General features: G+C 38.3%; 1 protein-coding gene across 15 annotated transcripts in view; it reads left to right on the top strand.

The window, feature by feature from the left end:
• Positions 1-17,873, top strand: part of ERBIN (erbb2 interacting protein) — a 128,139-nt gene that overhangs the window by 31,727 nt on the left and 78,539 nt on the right. For all 15 annotated transcript variants that reach the window (XM_069556282.1, XM_069556279.1, XM_069556276.1 and 12 more), the window contains exon 2: positions 14,027-14,074. The gene's annotated coding sequence lies outside the window, so the exon portion shown is untranslated. The remainder of the gene's footprint in view (positions 1-14,026; positions 14,075-17,873) is intronic.

Genomic DNA, 17,873 nt, shown 5'->3' with positions numbered 1-17,873 from the left:
AGCAAGCAAGAGCTACTAGTAGTTTGGGAAAGTTAACACCCATAGAAGCAGTGCTTAACCAGTAGGAAACAGGAGCAGGTGTATAACAGCTTGCCTCTCATCTTAGGGACAGATAATTTTGAGACCCCTATGTGCTTCTCAGAGAATTTAAGTAGACTGAACCCCAATTGTCCTTAGGTTAGGGATGACTTCAATAATATACTGTTTCTTATATTGGCTCTTCCTCCCTGTCACATACTCTAACTGCTGTTTAGGTCATTTCTTAGATGGACTATCTGCATTCAAATCCTTATCTTAGCCCTTGTTTTTGAGAGAACCCAAACTAAGACAGGTATCATTAGAGTGCTTAGTATTGAAAGACTTGGTAATATTTCAACATTTGAAACTGGATCATCAACAAGAGTATGAGTATAGATAGAGAGGAGGGCTAATATCTGCATTCTCCATCACTGTAATGTGTTGAGGTTGATATAAAGCAGAGTAATTATTGAAGGATACTGTGGTGTGGCCAGTGGTGTAGGAACAAAATCAGGAGGATGTCATATCTTGGAAGCTAAGTGAAGAAAATACCTGAAGTAGTGGGAAGTAATGCTACTATTAAGTCAAGTGAGAGATGAGCTTAGAGTTGTCTGTTGGATTTGGCAATAGGTAGACCATTAATGTTTATTGCACACACACAAGAAACAATAAATACATCTACAGAAAAACATCTATTTCTGCTTTATTAACTATGCCAAAGCCTTTGACTGTGTGGATCACAATAAACTGTGGAAAATTCTGAAACAGAACAGATCAGAACAGACCACCTGACCTGCCTCTTGAGAAACCTGTATGCAGGTCAGGAAGCAACAGTTAGAACTGGACATGGAACAACAGACTGGTTCCAAATAGGAAAAGGAGTATGTCAAGGCTGTATATTGTCACCCTGCTTATTTAACTTACATGCAGAGTACATCATGAGAAATGCTGGGCTGGAGGAAGCACAAGCTGGAATCAAGATTGCCAGGAGAAATATCAGTAACTTCACATATGCAGATGACACCACCCTTATGGCAGAAAGTGAAGAAGAACTAAAGAGCCTCTTGATAAAAGTGAAAGAGGAGAGTGCAAAAGTTGGCTTAAAGCTCAACATTCAGAAAATGAAGATCATGGCGTCTGCTCCCATCACTTCATGGCAAATAGATGGGGAAACAGTGTCAGACTTTATTTTTCTGGGCTCCAAAATCACTGCAGATGGTGACTGCAGCGATAAAATTAAAAGACGTTTACTCCTTGGAAGAAAAGTTATGACCAACCTAGACAGCATATTAAAAAGCAGAGACATTACTTTGTCAACAAAGGTCCATCTAGTCAAGGCTATGGTTTTTCCAGTGGCCATGTATGGATGTGAGAGTTGGACTATAAAGAAAGCTAAGCGCTGAAGAATTGATGCTTTTGAACTGTGGTGTTGGAGAAGACTCTTGAGAGTCCCTTGGACTGCAAGAAGCTCCAACCAATCCATCCTAAAGGAAATCAGTCCTGGGTGTTCATTGGAAGGACTGATGCTGAAGCTGAAACTCCAATACTTTGGCCACCTCATGCAAAGAGTTGACTCATTTGAAAAGACCCTGATGCTGGGAAAGATTGAGGGCAGGAGGAGAAGGGGACAACAGAGGATGAGATGGTTGGATGGCATCACCGATTCAATGGACATGAGTTCGGATGAACTCCGGGAGATGGTAATGGACAGGGAGGCCTGGTGTGCTACAGTTCATGGGTTTGCAAACAGTTGTACAAGACTGAGCAACTGAACTGAACTGAGGCCATTAATGACCTAGGAAGAAGTTTCCATTGAAGTGATGGGATACAAAAGTGTGATTCGAGTGAGTTTGAGAAAAGTTGATGAAATAATTGGTTAGAGTGTATATAGACAACTTGTTTGGAATTTTGTTGTAAAGGAGAGCTGAGAAATGGGTTGATAACTGGAGAGATATCTTCAGAGGAGATCCTTTAAAGATGAGAGGGAAAATACACCTACTCAGTGTCTCATATTGCTGTGTGTGGTCAAAATCAGTTGGTTCTTAGGATATGTCAGAGAATTAACATTCTCTTTGGTTTATTTGACCATCTTGTTCTGCACCCATCAAGGCTTACAAATTATGTGTAATGAGTTTGCAAAGGAAAAGGAATTGTTATAAGTCATTAGCAGAATCTAAGAAGATTGGGATTTACTCTGGCATAGAGATGAATACCAGGAAGTAAAGAGAAATAAGGGAATAAGTACAAGGAAATTAGTCCTGCCACTATTCCTGTTTGGGAATAGTTTAGAATCTGATCAAGGCTATATGAGGAAGTATCTCTAGGTTTGAAATAATGCCAAGAGTCAACTCCTCGCGTCAAGAGCAACATCACTGTGAATATGTTTGTGGCGCGTGTTTCTGCAGTGTCTGTGCACAGCTTTCATTGGTCTGCTGTTGAAGGAGCCAATTGTGTGGTATAGAAAGTTGAAATTTACTCACAGGCCTTCAGTATTCCTTTTCTTGGCACAGTTTTCACCTTCTCTAAGTTTGGTTCTGAGCCATACTAAAACCTCCCTCTACTTCCTCCCTCTGATTTTAGAATGATCTGATGTTAGGTTTTCAGAGTTAAATAAATCAATTCAGTCTGGGATGTTTGCATTTGTAGTCTTTTTTCTAATTGTGGAATGAAGACCTTTCTGTAAGAATAATTAGGCCCTCTTTTGTTTTGTAAATTGTAATTCCTTCTAATCTGAGATAGAGGAGAATTTTGAAGATTTTTCTTCTACCTTTACCAAATTTGTTTCACAAAAGGGTGAAACAGACTGAATCTCTTCCATGGGAATGTCTTACCTATAAGCAGAATTGTTTTATCTACACTGGCCATCTCCTTTTCTGCTTCTAGTAGCGTGTTGTTCAGTCTGTCATGCGAGTTAGCATATACTGCTGCTACTAAGTCACTTCAGTCGTGTCTGACTCTTAGCGACCCCATGGACTGCAGCCTGCCAGGCTCCTCCATCCATGGGATTTTCCAGGCAAAAGTACTGGAGTGGGGTGCCATTGCCTTCTCCGAATATAGGAGCACACAAAAACTTTCTGGTCCCCCGGTAAGAATAAGAAAAACCTGTAAAGAGTAAAAATGGCATTAAAAAAAATTAGAGGTAGCAAAAAATCAGTGGAATCAAGGAAGCCTTGGTGAACTGATTTCCAGAAATACATGAACTTCTCATCGGTGCGTCAAGAGTGTGGCAGTTTCCCAGCCTGGTTTCAGTATAGGATGAAGCATGACATGCTGTAAATGGAAAGACTGAAGGGCTGAGATAAATCATCCAATCTTCAAGAGACACTGGGCTTTTGGGAAAGGGTAGGTATCTGACAAAGCCTGAAAGCAAAAATAAATCATTAAGCCTGATAATTTTATCTGCCTTGAATAAAGAGGAGAGTACAGGAGGGGTTGAAAAACCTAAAGAAATGTATAGATCTGCAAATTCTAATGGTTCTTGAATTATGGGACACTGCTGGAGTTGAATCTAAAGGTAAACCAAACCCAAAATATGTAGAACTATAGCCCAATTTCTTCCTATCTCAGATTTTGACAAGATCACAAAGACATGACTGTGGTTGAGAATGAGAAGTCGGGAATTGAATTGATGACAGAAAAATTCACTCTGATTGAAGGCAGGAGAAGGGGATGATAGAAGATGAGATGGTTGGATGGCATCACCGACTCAATGGACATGATTTTGAGTAAGCTCCGGGAGTTGGTGACGGACAGGGAAGCCTGGTATGCTGCAGTCCATGGGGTTGCAAAGAATCGGACACGACTGAGCAACTGAAGCTGCAGTCTGAAAGCTGCAGAACTGAAAGCTGCAGCCAGTTTCAGCTCAAATTGCATCTGTTAGAAATCTGAATTATCCGTGACTCATTCTAACTAGGGGTTTCCCATGTAGCTCAATGGTAAAGAATCTGCCTGCCAATACAGGAAACGCAAGAATAGGAAATGGCAACGCACTCTAGCATTCTTGCCTGGAAAATTCCATGGGCAAAGGAGCGTGGCGGGCTGCAGTCCATGGGGTTGCAAAGAGTCTGACATGACTGAGCGACTGATTGAGCATGCATGCATGCCTCCTAACTGAGAGAAGAGCATAGGTTCTCTTAGAAATAAATAAAACTTGACAGAACAGTTTTACATTCATTTCTCAACCATCGTTTTATAAGGATCTAGAATACTATGAAAAATTATGAAACATAAAAAGAAATAGGAAAATATGATTATATAATTAAGAGAAAACAGTTAACAGACTTCTTAGATAACCACAAGTTAGGAGTCAGTGAGTTAGGAGACAGTGATTTTAAAGCAGGATAACATGTGAGGGATTGAGTATTTCAGGAGAGTGATGGGAACTTTGAAAAAATAGCAAATGCAAATTCTTGAACTAAAAAATGCAGTATCTTTAAAAACACTGCTCAAATGGACTTGATAGCAAATCTGTTACAAGAAGTAGACTGTAAGAAATGGTGAATGTGTGAATAAATTTCGGAAGTCTGTTTTCTGGTCTTCAAATTTATATAAATGACAGTGAATGTGTGTGTGTGTGCATGTGTGCACACTCAGGTATTTCCAACTCTTTGAGACCCCGTGGACTGTAGCCTGACAGACTCATCTGACATGAAATTCTCCAGGCAGCAATACAGGAGTCGGTTGCCATTTCCTACTCTATGTCTCCTGTGTTGGCAGGCACATTCTTTATCTCTGCACTACCTGGGAAGCCCTGGGATTTATAATATATAGAAGTAAAATTTATGACCATAACATGAAATATGAGTATAAACAAATAAATTATACTCTTTTTCATTTGTTATATATAAAATTACATACGTAATTAGAATAGTATATTATTTGAAGGTGGACTATGATGAATTAAGAATATGTGCTGTACATTTGTAGAGCAGCCAAAATACATGTGTTGTGTGTGTATGACTTAAAGTACACACAGTGAGATTATATAGGAAAATAACTATATTTGGAGGCAGGAAGACAGGAACAAAGAACAAGTTAAAAATATATAGTAATGCAATAAACTTAAATTATACAAGTAATTATATTAAATACAAATGGTCTAAGCCAAGCATCGAAACATAGAAATTGTCAGGTTGGATAAAATAGCAAGAACCAACTATATGCTTTGTACAAATGGGCAGTTTAAAGACAAATTTGGTTAAAGCAATAGTGGGAAAAGGTATGCTAACACTTGTCAAAAGAAAGTTGTTATAGCAAAATATACTTCAAAACAAGGACTATTAGTGGAGTAAAAGGACATTTTATAATGATAAAAGGATCCATTTATCAAGACGATATAAGAACCCTAAATGTATATTTACAAGATATTCAGAATACATGAAATAAAATTTGATAGAAATAAAAGGAGAAATAGACATTTATACTTGGAGATTTCAGTACGTTTCAGTAATTAGTAGAAAAAGAATACCATAAATTAGGAAGGGTATGGAAGATTTGAACACCACTGTCGATCAGTTTCACCTGACTTTTTTTGAACACTAAGCCCAAGAGATGCAGAATGTGACATTTAAATATACATGAAAAACCAAGGTAGATCTCATGTGAGGGTATCAAAACTTTAACATACTGTGGAAGACTTGAAATTATAATATTTTATTTGACTACAGTGAAATTAAGTTAGAAATCAGTAACAAATGAGAGTTCAGTTCAGTCGCTCAGCTGTGTCCGACTCTTTGTGACCCCCATCGATTGCAGTATGCCAGGCCTCCCTGTCCATCACCTGGAGGTTACTCAAACTCATGTCTATTGAGTTGGTGATGCCATCCAACCATGTCATCCTCGGTCGTCCCCTTCTCACGGCTTCAGTCTTTCTTTCAGGGTCTTTTCTAAGGAGTCAGTTCTTTGCATCAGGTAGCCAAAGTATTGGCGTTTTCAGCTTCACCATCAGTCCTTCCAAAGAATATTCAGGACTGATTTCCTTTAGGATTGACTGGTTTGATCTCCTTGCTGTCCAAGGGACTCTCAGGAGTCTTCTCCAACAGCACAGTTCAAAAGCATCAATTCTTTGGCGCTCAGCTTTCTTTTTCTTTATAGTCCAGCTCTCACATCCATATATGACTACTGGAAAAACTGTAGCTTTGACTTGACGGACCTTTGTTGGCAAAGCAATATCTCTGCTTTTTAATAGTTTGTCTAGGTTGGTCACAGCTTTTCTTCCAAGGAGCAAGAGTCTCTTAATTTCATGGCTGGAGTCACCATCTGTGGTGATTTGGGAGCCCCCCAAAATTGTCTCTCATTTTTTCCGTAGTTTCCCCATCCATTTGCAGTAAAGTGATGGAATTAGGAGATCCCTGAATGGTGGTGTTTTTTGTTGTTTTTAGCCATGCCATGAAGCTTGCGGGATCTTAGTTTCCCGGCCAAGGGTTGAACCCCAGGCACTTGGCAGTGGAAGCTCAGAGTCCTAACCACTGAATTGTCAGAGAATTCCCAATCTGAATGTTTTAAAATTAAGGTGATTCTGAATAACTCATGGTTAAAAGAATAAATCAAATGGAAAATGAACATTTTAAACAAATGGAAAGACAACATATCAAAATTTATGAAGTGAACTTCAGAATTTATAGCTTTAAATCTTGAAGAAGAAAATATTAGAATCAATTACTTAATAAGTTTTAGCCTAAGAAAAAAACAAATTCAAAACGAATAAAAAGGCAGAAAATATAGAGAAAACTGAAATGAGCGAAATGTAAAATGTCCCATGTAAATGAACAAATTGTAAAATTTTCTCATTGGAAAAAAATCAGTATAATTGGTAAACTTAATGTTTAGAGCAATTTGAGTAACTCTTGAACTTGTGAATCAGCATTTGGTCTTTTATCCCTGGCTTCTTTATGGCATCATGTCCTCAGAGCTGCATTCAAAGAAGGTAAAAGCAGTAGTAGTAAATCTTGAGGCAGAGGCACTGTTGTTTGCTTAACTTCTGTCACATTGAGTTGGTATAAGCAAGTCGTTGTTGTTGTTTAGTCACCAAGTCATTTCTAACTCTCTTGTGACCCCAGGTGGCTTGTAGCCTGCCAGGCTCCTCTGTCCATGGGATTTCCCAGGCAGGAATACTGGAATGGGTTGCCATTTCCTCCTCCAGTCAGCCCAATTTCAAGGAGTGGGGAAGTAGACTCTGGATCTCTTAATCTTGGCGGTGAAAGACATTGTGGCCATGTTTCTTAATTCAGAGTGGTTAAATCTCAGGTCAAGGGGCTGGGATTTTACCCGCTTTACAAGCTATTGTGTTAACTTGCCAGAAAACACAAACCAGAGACAAAGAAAGGGTTTATTACTCCCTGGAAAGCAAGCAGCCACCAGGGCAGTACTTGTGTCGGTTACTTGAGCCTGAATCCTCATAGGGCTTCACAGTGAGGGTCGGATGGGACCTGCACAGGTAGTAGTGTGCACTGCAGAAGGGGAACCCTGAATTAGGAAACCTGACCACACGTAGGACCACTCATGACCTGTCCTCTCCTCAGAAGAGTGAGAGATAGAAACCTTATCTTTACTCTGGAATTTAAACAAATCTTCTCTGGCAGCAGAGGATGAAGTGATTAGGTAGCATCACCAACTCAATAGACATGAATTTGGGCAAACTCCAGGAGATAGTGAAGGACAGGGAAGGTGTGCTGGTGTGCTGCAGTCCATGGGGTTACAAAGGGCTGGGCATGATTGAACGACCAAACAATGAACAACGATCTCTGGAGAGAAGACGCTGAACTGTCTCAGTGTTGCTGAGTGTTATTATCTGGAATGTATCCTTATATAAACATCTTAAATTGGCTGTAAATGACATTGCTCAGAGAACCCAGAAATGTGAGATGCTCATGGAGAATTATTTTCTTATATAGTGTATCTTCTTGCACAATAATATGCATTCTTCCCATATACAAAATCTTTTCACTCTTCTCACTAGGGTGTCATGTCAGACTTAAGTCCAGTATCTTTCTTATCTAGCTGAGGTCTAAGTACAGATAAGGCTCTGCTATGCCATTTTGTAATTCAGTTCAGTTCAGTCACTCAGTCGTGTCCGACCCTTTGCAGCCCCGTGAATTGCAGCACGCCAGGCTTCCCTGTCCATCACCAACTCCCGGAGTTCACTCAGACTCATGTCCATCGAGTCAGTGATGCCATCCAGCCATCTCATCCTCGGTCGTCCCCTTCTCCTCCTGCCCCCAATCCCTCCCAGCATCAGAGTCTTTTCCAATGAGTCAACTTTTCCCATGAGGCGGCCAAAGTACTGGAGTTTCAGCTTTAGCATCATTCCTTCCAAAGAAATCCCAGGGCTGATCTCCTTCAGAATGGACTGGTTGGATCTCCTTGCAGTCCAAGGGACTCTTCAAGAGTCTTCTCCAACACCACAGTTCAAAAGCATCAATTCTTTGGCACTCAGCTTTCTTCACAGTCCAACTCTCACTTCCATACATGACCACTGGAAAAACCATAGCCTTGACTAGATGGACCTTAGTCGGCAAAGTAATGTCTCTGCTTTTGAATGTGCTATCTAGGTTGGTCATAACCTTTCTTCCAAGGAGCAAGCGTCTTTTAATTTCATGGCTGCAGTCACCATCTGCAGTGATTTTGGAGCCCCGAAAAATAAAGTCTGACACTGTTTCCACTGTTTCCCCATCTATTTCCCATGAAGTGATAGGACCGGATGCCATGATCTTCCTTTTCTGAATGTTGAGCTTTAAGCCAGCTTTTTCACTCTCCTCTTTCACTTTCATCAAGAGACTTTTTAGCTTCTCTCCACTTTCTGCCATAAGGGTGGTGTCATCTGCATATCTGAGGTTATTGATATTTCTCCCGGCAATCTTGATTCCAGCTTGTGTTTCTTCCAGTCCAGCATTTCTCATGATGTACTCTGCATATAAGTTAAATAAGCAGGGTGGCAATATACAGCCTTGACGCACTTCTTTTCCTATTTGGAACCAGTCTGTTGTTCCATGTCCAGTTCTAACTGTTGCTTCCTGACCTGCATACAGATTTCTCAAGAGGCAGGTCAGATGGTCTGGTATTCCCATCTCTTTCAGAATTTTCCACAGTTTATTGTGATCTACACAGTCAAGGGCTTTGGCATAGTCAGTAAAGCAGAAATAGATGTTTTTCTGGAACTCTCTTGCTTTTTCCATGATCCAGCGGATGTTTGCAATTTGATCTCTGGTTCCTCTGCCTTTTCTAAAACCAGCTTGAACATCAGGAAGTTCACGGTTCACGTATTGCTGAAACCTGGCTTGGAGAATTTTGAGCATTACTTTACTAGCATGTGAGATGAGTGCAATTGGGCAGTAGTTTGAGCATTCTTTGGCATTGCCTTTCTTTGGGATTGGAATGAAAACTGACCTTTTCCAGTCCTGAAAAATGCAAAACAAAAATACAATGAGATACTGATCTGTACCTACTACATAGGTTAAGATTAAGAAAGACTGAGAATATCAAGTTTTGGTGAGGATTTAATTGGAACTCTGGGAGTGGTAAGTGATAAAACTACTTTGTAAAATGATTTGTTTATTGTTTAAGAATAAAATTAAACATGCTTATAGACTCCAGTTCAGTCACTCAGTTGTGTCCCACTCTTTACGACCCCATGGACTGTAGCACGCCAGGCCTCCCTATCCATCACCAACTCCTGGATCTTGCTCAAACTCATGTCCCTTGAGTCGATGATGCCATCCAACCATCTCATCCTGTCATCCTCTTCTCCTCCTGCCTTCAGTCTTTGCCAGCATCAGGGTCTTTTCCAGAGTTAGTTCTTTGCATCAGATGGCCAAAGTATTAGAACTTCAGCTTCAGCGTCAGTCCTTCCAATGAATATTCAGCGTTGATTTCCTTTAGGATTGACTGGTTTGATCTCCTTGCAGTCCAAGGGATTCTCAAGAGTCTTCTCCAACACCTCCATTCAAAAGCATCAATTCTTTGGCACTCAGCTTTCTTTATGAACTGTGATCTAGCAGTTTCACTATGCTTTATTTATCTGCAAGAACTGAAGCTTACATTCTCATAATACTTGTACACAAATGTCCTAGCACTCTTATCTAGGACAGGTTGTCTTGATGAGGGTATTGACTGGAAAGTGGCACATGGGAATTTTCTTGAGTGAAGGAAAGATTTTATATCTTGATTGCTGTTGGTTATATGGATGTATGCATTTGCCAAACTATACTCCAAAGGTCTATTTTATTATGTAAATTATGTAAAAACATAAAAGTGGAAATTTCTGCAAATGTGGGAACGCCTTATAACTTCAATATGTATGTCAACTGCTTTGTTCCACGTTAAGATTTTTTTACCGTATATATGCTAACCATTGTTTGATATAAAAGTTTGTTTGGGTAATGTTGCTGGCAAGACGAAACTTTCTACTCAACATTCAGAAAACTAAGATCATGGCATCTGGTCCCATCACTTCCTGGGAAATAGATGGGAAAACAGTGGAAACAGTATCAGACTTTATTTTGGGGGGGCTCCAAAATCACTGCAGATGGTGACTGCAGCCATGAAATTAAAAGACGCTTACTGCTTGGAAGGAAAGTTATGACCAACCTAGATAGCATGTTAAAAAGCAAAGACATTAGTTTGCGAACAAAGGTCCATCTTGTCAAGGCTATGGTTTTTCCAGTGGTCATGTATGGATGTGAGAGTTGGACTGTGAAGAAAGCTGAGTGCTGAAGAATTGATGCTTTTGAACTGTGGTGTTGGAGAAGACTCTTAAGAGTCCCTTGGACTGCAAGGAAGTTCAGCCAGTCCATCCTAAAGGAAATCAGTCCTGGGTGTTCATTGGAAGGACTGATGCTGAAGCTGAAACTCCAATATTTTGGCCACCTCATGCGAAGAGTTGACTCCCTCCCTGATACTGGGAGGGATTGGGGACAGGAGGAGAAGGGGACGACAGAGGATGAGATAGCTGGATGGCATCACCGACTCAATGGACATGAGTTTGAGTACACTCCAGAGTTGGTGATGGACAAGGAGGCCTGGCGTGTTGCAATTCATGGGATGCAAAAAGTCAGACATGACTGAGTGAACTGAACTGAACTGAGCAGGGGTCAGACAGCAATGCTGACCTTGAGAGTGTGACGTGTATCTATTTTAGCAGCCTTCTTTCCTTGTCTCTTGCTGTATGTGTTGTAAGACATAGTGCATTTTATACATAGTTGTTTTCGTCCTTCAGGATCAAGTGCCGTTTACAGTATTTTTTTTTCATTATATAAGTTTCTTACCTTTTTATTCTTATTCTTTTACATATAACTATTTTTGTTGTTTACTAGCATGTACTTACAGGTAATGGGTTAATAATGTCCATAAAGTTCCTCAGAACTAAGCACAGATTGTATCAAATACAGATTAGCAAGTATGAGAGCCATGATTAAACTAAAATCTTTCAGAACAACTAAATACCATCTAATAGCTATGGGCATGCCTGAGGAGCCTTTGTTGTGCATTTTAACTTGTGAGCTTTTATTTAAAAAGATCATTCCAACATAAGATTTCTCTTAAATCTAGCCAAGTATAACTTGTGATCTCTTCAGATCCATAGGGAAGTATACATACTATATTTTAAAAAACTTTTATAGTGACTTCGCTTTTCAGTTTGAAATATTTCCCAAATGAGAGTTTATCAGAAAAGAATGGGAAGGGGAAAAGATGGTAATTTGAGTATAGATGACTGTGGATTATTGTTGAAACTGTTAGGAAAAAAAAATCATATCAGCATTTTCTCTATGATAAAGAATCTTGAGTTATTGCTAATCTTCTAAATCAGTATCTGAAGGGAGAAGCTACAGTAATCTGTAGTTTTGAAAAATAACCCTAAGCTGTACCGTGGCACCCAAGGTTTCTTTTGGGTCCATGAGCAGCTTTTTTCTTTTAACTGGCTGGAAACTTTGTTGGGGTGGTCTATGAATGGTTTTCCAAATCTGTTATAAAAATCTGTCTTTCTCTTACTAGATTATTCCCTGCACATCCACTACTGTGAGTCTTGACTCACCATCAGTCTCACTCCTGTATTTTTTCAGTGTCCTTTATAGCTGAACTTCCTGGATTGTCTATATTTGCTATGATGTTATCCTTCTTCTATTGCTTGAATCCCCTACAAACAGCATTTTGTCTCTATTACTCCTCAGTAAGATAATCAGTGACCTTTACCTTATTAAACAATGGCAATTAAGGTTCTTATTAACATAATTGGTAACTTCCTCCTTGAAATAATTTTTTCCATTTAGCTTTTTGAATATCATACTTTGGGCGAATGAGGGGTGCTTTCTCTTGACTCACTGCCTCTCTTCAGTGTCCTTTGCTGGTTCTCTTCTCTTCTTTATGACCTGTATTTTTATAGTATCTCAGGGCTCAACCATTGAATTTGTTTTCTTCCTTCATTCCTTTCTTTTTGAACCTGTACTCTTCTCTCCACATTGATGCCCTTGATTCTTTCATGTAATTTCATCACTTTGTTTATTTTTAAATGCTTATTTATTTATTTGGCTGTGTCAGGTCTTAGTTGGCGGCCCTCAGGATCTGTGGCCTCCAGAGCATGTGGGCTTAGTTGCTCAGTGGCATGTGGGATCTTAGTTCCCTGACCAGGGATCGAATCTGTGTCCCCTGCATTAAAAGGCAGATTCTTAACCATTGGGCCACCAAGGAAGTCCCTAATTTCATTACTTCAAATATCTCTGAACAGATAACTTCCAAACTTACAGTCTCAGTTTGGATTTCTTTCCGCTCTGAATACTCATGCAACTGTCGACATAGGGTCCCACTAGGACAGCTTTCAGGTTTCAAACTGAAGGCTCTACATACAAACTTTTCTCCTCTCTAACCTCCTTCTGTAGCCATATTCCATCAGTTCATTGTCAGTTCCATTTTTTCAGACTACCACGTATGTGGGAGTATGTTGAGTGACAAAATAAGTGGCCGTCTTTGCTTGATATACACAGAAGGTATTTTTTGTGGTATGTGCTACGTGTAGAATTTGTAGAGAAAGTTAACTCAGCAGTCTTAAACAATTTTTTATAAAGACAAATAGTTTAATATATTTAGAGTGACCCTTTAGAATTCTGAAACACATATTTATTAATATCACTGAGCTTTTAAGAAAAAGATTATTCATGATATATGTACTTTTAATTAATGCTGCTGTTTTGGGTTTGGGGCTGTCCTGTTTTGGAATGTGTTGGTTTCAGGTACAGAAAACCTAGCAGTGGTTTAAGCAAATAGAGGATTTGGTTTTCTTATACATCAAGAAATCCAGATATTTCTGTGGTTAGCATTGGCTCAGCTACTCAGCAGTGCTGTTAAGAGACCCCAGCTTGCTTTGTCTTTCTATTTTATCAGCCTTATTGGTAGGCTTTTAATCCTCATGTTTGTTGATTCATAGTCACCATGTTCACACCCATCCCTAGATAAGGAAACAGATGTTTTTCCAGAATCCACTACCGTTCTACCCTCAAAGTAGACTTCTAAGTATGTGTCATTGAGCTTAACTGTGTCATCTGTCACCTGTCCACCCTTCTTGGAAAGCTAAAAGTGGGTATTTAGCTAGGTCTATTACCACCTTGAATAAAAGAAACTTCTGAAAAGAGAGAAAAGACTGATAAGCAGCTAACAGTGTTTGCCACAAAGAACCATCGAAAACTACTAAATTTTAAATATAATTGGTGATTAGAGTTTATTTGCTTGGGAAAACTTTTATTATTTCTCAATAAGCTCAAATAAATGGGATTTTAATGGTAGATAGAGTGGTATCTGTTACTTAATATAGGTGAGGGCTCTCAATAGTCTACAAATGTGTTATGAACAATAAATCCAATGACTATTGAGAAATTAATGATTTTGTGTGTGTGAGTTTATGTGACTGAATTATAGAGGATTTTAATTTAGATTTTGAGATAAATAAGTTGGAAGAGATGGTCCTTAAAGTCATAAAGATTATTTTTATTGTTAATTTTGTTTCTTTTTTTGTTTTTAATAGAATGTTGGCTCAATTAAGAAACATCAGGGAGATAAATTCAACCCAGTGGTAAGTAGTTTTAATTTCTTTTGTTAGAAAGTGTTTCCATTATTATTATGCCTTTTATTTGGTTGGCACCTCTTCCTCCACTGTTTTTGTATATGCCGTTTTAATCCTGATTTATAAAGTGGCTCTTAAATCAGAACACTAAAATTTTAATGAACAGTCCCCGTGTGGATCACTTCCTGTTCAGATCAGGTCAGTCTTTCTCCTTGTGCTTTCCTTCCTTGCAGTATTGTGTAAGGGAGGATCTCTTTGGATTTCGTTACTCATTTCTCTCTCATGTGGTGCTTTCCTCCTCTGACCTCATTAAGGTCCTCCTCCTTTCTTATCAATCAGCAGATTTAGTCTGCTAAATTAGGATCCATTTTTGTATTTGTTCAAGGACCACTGAATTTATTCAGAGGTCTCAATTGTTCTTTTCACTGCCTCTGTCCACAGGAAGTTCTGTTTTGTTTTAATTCTGAAAGTTTTCATTTTAGATATAAACTCTTTGCAGTTTCCTAGAGCTAAGTATCTAATTTTTTTCCCTGAATTCACATTCTTTTCTGAGAAGTTCTGCAGTATGATTAGGACTACAGAAACGTCTTAGAGGTCATCTTACTTCCATTAGCAATTATTCTGCCCTGCAAATTGCCTTCTACCTCAAGTGCCCAGCACATATGATTGAAATAATATACTAAAATAAACATACTCTTCTTTTTTTCTGACCACTGTGTATAGCACATGAGATCTTAATTTCCAGACCAGGGATTGAACCCAGGCTCTCTTTTTTAGGAGTGTGGAGTCTCAAGCACTGGACCACCAGGGAAATCCCCACACCCTTATATCATTGTATTTGGTAATAGCATGTCATGTCCATTATTCTCAGCTGGGAGTTATGCTTTCAAATCCATTATGATTTCTGGAAAATGGATTTTTTAAGGCCACATTTTGTAAATTATTGAATACTATCATATGTAAATATAAGCATATTGTAGTTATAATATGAACCAGAGTAATAGTTTGAAGTATTATATTAGTGCTGTCTCTGTAGTAATAGAAAAATGTTCCTTATCTTTTCTTAGTTTGGTATCCATTAGCCACCTGTGAGTACTGAGTGTTTACAATATAGTCAGTGAGACTGAGAAACTAGATTTAAAGTTTCGTTTGATTTAATTTGAATTTTCAGGTTAAAATGCCACTCTGTCTACCATATTGGACAAAGCATATAGTTTTTCCCCATTTTTCTTAAGTGTCCCCCTTAGTCATTATCAGTTGAAAAAGAAAGTGTATATTCATTTTTAGAATCTTTTTTTCATTATCTCATTAAACATACAAGTATAAGCTAAATTCCCCTTTAGTGATTAAATATCAATAAAATGCTTATTTTGAGTAAAATACACCTTCATATAAACATAGGTTAAGCATATGCAGTAAACTTTATTGACAGAGTAATTTTTTGTTTTTTATTGAGTATAGTTTACATATAATGTTACATTAGTTTCAAGTATATGACATAATGATTAGTATTTGTATATATTGGAAAATGATCTTTATAATATGTCTAGCAACCATCCATCACCATACATAGAAGCAATTTGTGTGTGTGTGTGTGTGTGGCAAGAGCTTTCAATCTACTATCTTAGCAACTTTCAAATATGCAATACAGTATTATTAGCTGTAGTCACCATGCTGTACATTACATCCCCATGACACAGAAATTTTAGATAGAAACAGTTGATGTTTGACATTATTAGTGTAAGGGAGGAAAAATTTTACCTTCCTCCTGTTAGGGTTCCTGGCTGGGTCTGAAAATTTAACTGACAGAGACAGATTAATAGGAGAAAAATGTATACATTTGTTTAAGTATTAAGACCCAAAGAAACAGTTAAACGAGTATTTTTATGTGATGTTTGATGAAGTGGACTGTTGTGTAGAAATACAATAGATCAAAGAGTAAATGTAGTAAATGAGGAGATTTAGCAGGCCCTGTTCATTAGAATTTCTCTCCCTTCGTCTTTAGAGATACCTTCTAGTATAAAGAGGACACCTTTCACAGAAACATGTTTATGACCTGTTTCGGGGGGAAAGGCACAGAGATCAGAGTGACCTTCCTGCTTTTGCTATTTTCTCAAGTTCCTTTAGTTTAAAACACTAAGTATTCCGAGTACCGTATTTTGGCTTGAACTCCCATCAGTTGTTTGTCTCTGTAAACCCTAAAGGAGTATGTAGTAAAGACCTATTGATACTTGAATTCTGAGATGAGTATATCCTAATATATTGAGAAATAGTGTAGTGCAGTATGAGTACAGAATCAGTTTCTTTATGGAAAATGGGGATGATAATAGTATATGCCTTAAGATATATGAGGATGAAATGAGAATAAGCATATAGTTTATTTGAAGAATTTAGTACAATGCCTGGTGCACATGGTGATTAAGTAAGAATAGTCAGATTTTATTTTCTGTACTTGCTAGGGAACTACTTAAGCTTACTGTCAAGCACTTTTAAGAATATGATATAATTTGATGAGTTAGAAGCAGTGCCTTGCAGATTCATGTTGGAGCTTGAGGCAAAAGAGAAAAATTAGTCATACTGATTCTGTCTTTATTTTTAAATTAACCATGGATTAATGAATTATTTTTCCAGGAGTTTGATTTTTTACAAAAATGTTGCATTAAAATATTTAATTTGATTACTGAAGGGTTTTACTGTGTCTGAGGCATTTGCCTCACTGGCTTCAACCTAGTCTTGGCTCTGGGTAGAAGTAATCTAATACTCTAATGGAGTCTTCTGCCTAAGGCAAGAATTTATTATTATTCTGCAGAGAATTGATAACATTAATTAGAAGTCATTCTTATTTTATTGTGGTGGGCTTTTTTTTTTTTTAGTAAACTAATGTTAGCCTCCTAGTTGGAATTAACCTCTGTATGTATGTATGTGTTCTTAATAGCCTTGAGGATTTTCACTAATTCAGAATTGAATCTTTCCCCCAGTTAGATTGAAATAATGAAGTCTGCACTTTATTGAAGCAGGTTTCTTCTCTAGTAAACTTTAGAAAAATTAAAAGAATGACATTAATTGAAACAAAATATACTTAGCATAGATTGGAATTTTGATGTGGGAGAGTTACAGGAAAGTTAAAGGGCTGGTTAGAGAGACCTGAAAATATCTTTACACTCCCACTTTTCTACTCAAAATTGCATATAGTCAAGTTCTTATTTAAGAAGCAGCTCTTAATCAGAAGTTAAGTAAATATCTTTGTTATATTAGGGTTTTTCTTGTTGATGAGGAGACTTATAAAGTATAGTTCTTTTCCGTTCCATTCAGTAGCTCAGTTGTGTCTGACTCTTTGCGATCCCATGAACAGCAGAACTCCAGGCTTCCCTGTCCATCGCCAACTCCCGCCCGGAGCTTGCTTAAACTCATGTCCATCAAGTCAGTGATGCCATCCAACCATCTCATCCTCTCTCATCCCCTTCTCCTGCCTTCAATCTTTCCCAGCAACAGGGTCTTTTCCAATGAGTCAGTTCTTTGAAAGGTGGCCAAAGTATTGGAGTTTCATCTTCAGCATCAGTCCTGCCAGTGAATATTCAGGGTTGATTCCCTTTAGGATTGACTGACTGGATGACCTTGCAGTCCAAGGGACTCTCAAGAGTCTTTTCCAACACCGCAGTTCAAAAGCATGAATTCTTTGGTGCTCAGCTTTCTTTATGGTCCAACTCTCACATCCATACATGACTACTGGAAAAACCATAGCTTTGACTAGACAGACCTTTGTCAGCACAGTAATGTCTCTGCTTTTTAATATGTTGTCTAGGTTTGT

Source organism: Ovis canadensis, chromosome 16 (genome assembly GCF_042477335.2).
Source record: "Ovis canadensis isolate MfBH-ARS-UI-01 breed Bighorn chromosome 16, ARS-UI_OviCan_v2, whole genome shotgun sequence".
Lineage (NCBI taxonomy): Eukaryota > Metazoa > Chordata > Mammalia > Artiodactyla > Bovidae > Ovis > Ovis canadensis.
The sequence above is the reverse complement of the archived record's forward strand: the minus strand, read 5'-3'. Positions and strand labels throughout refer to the sequence as shown.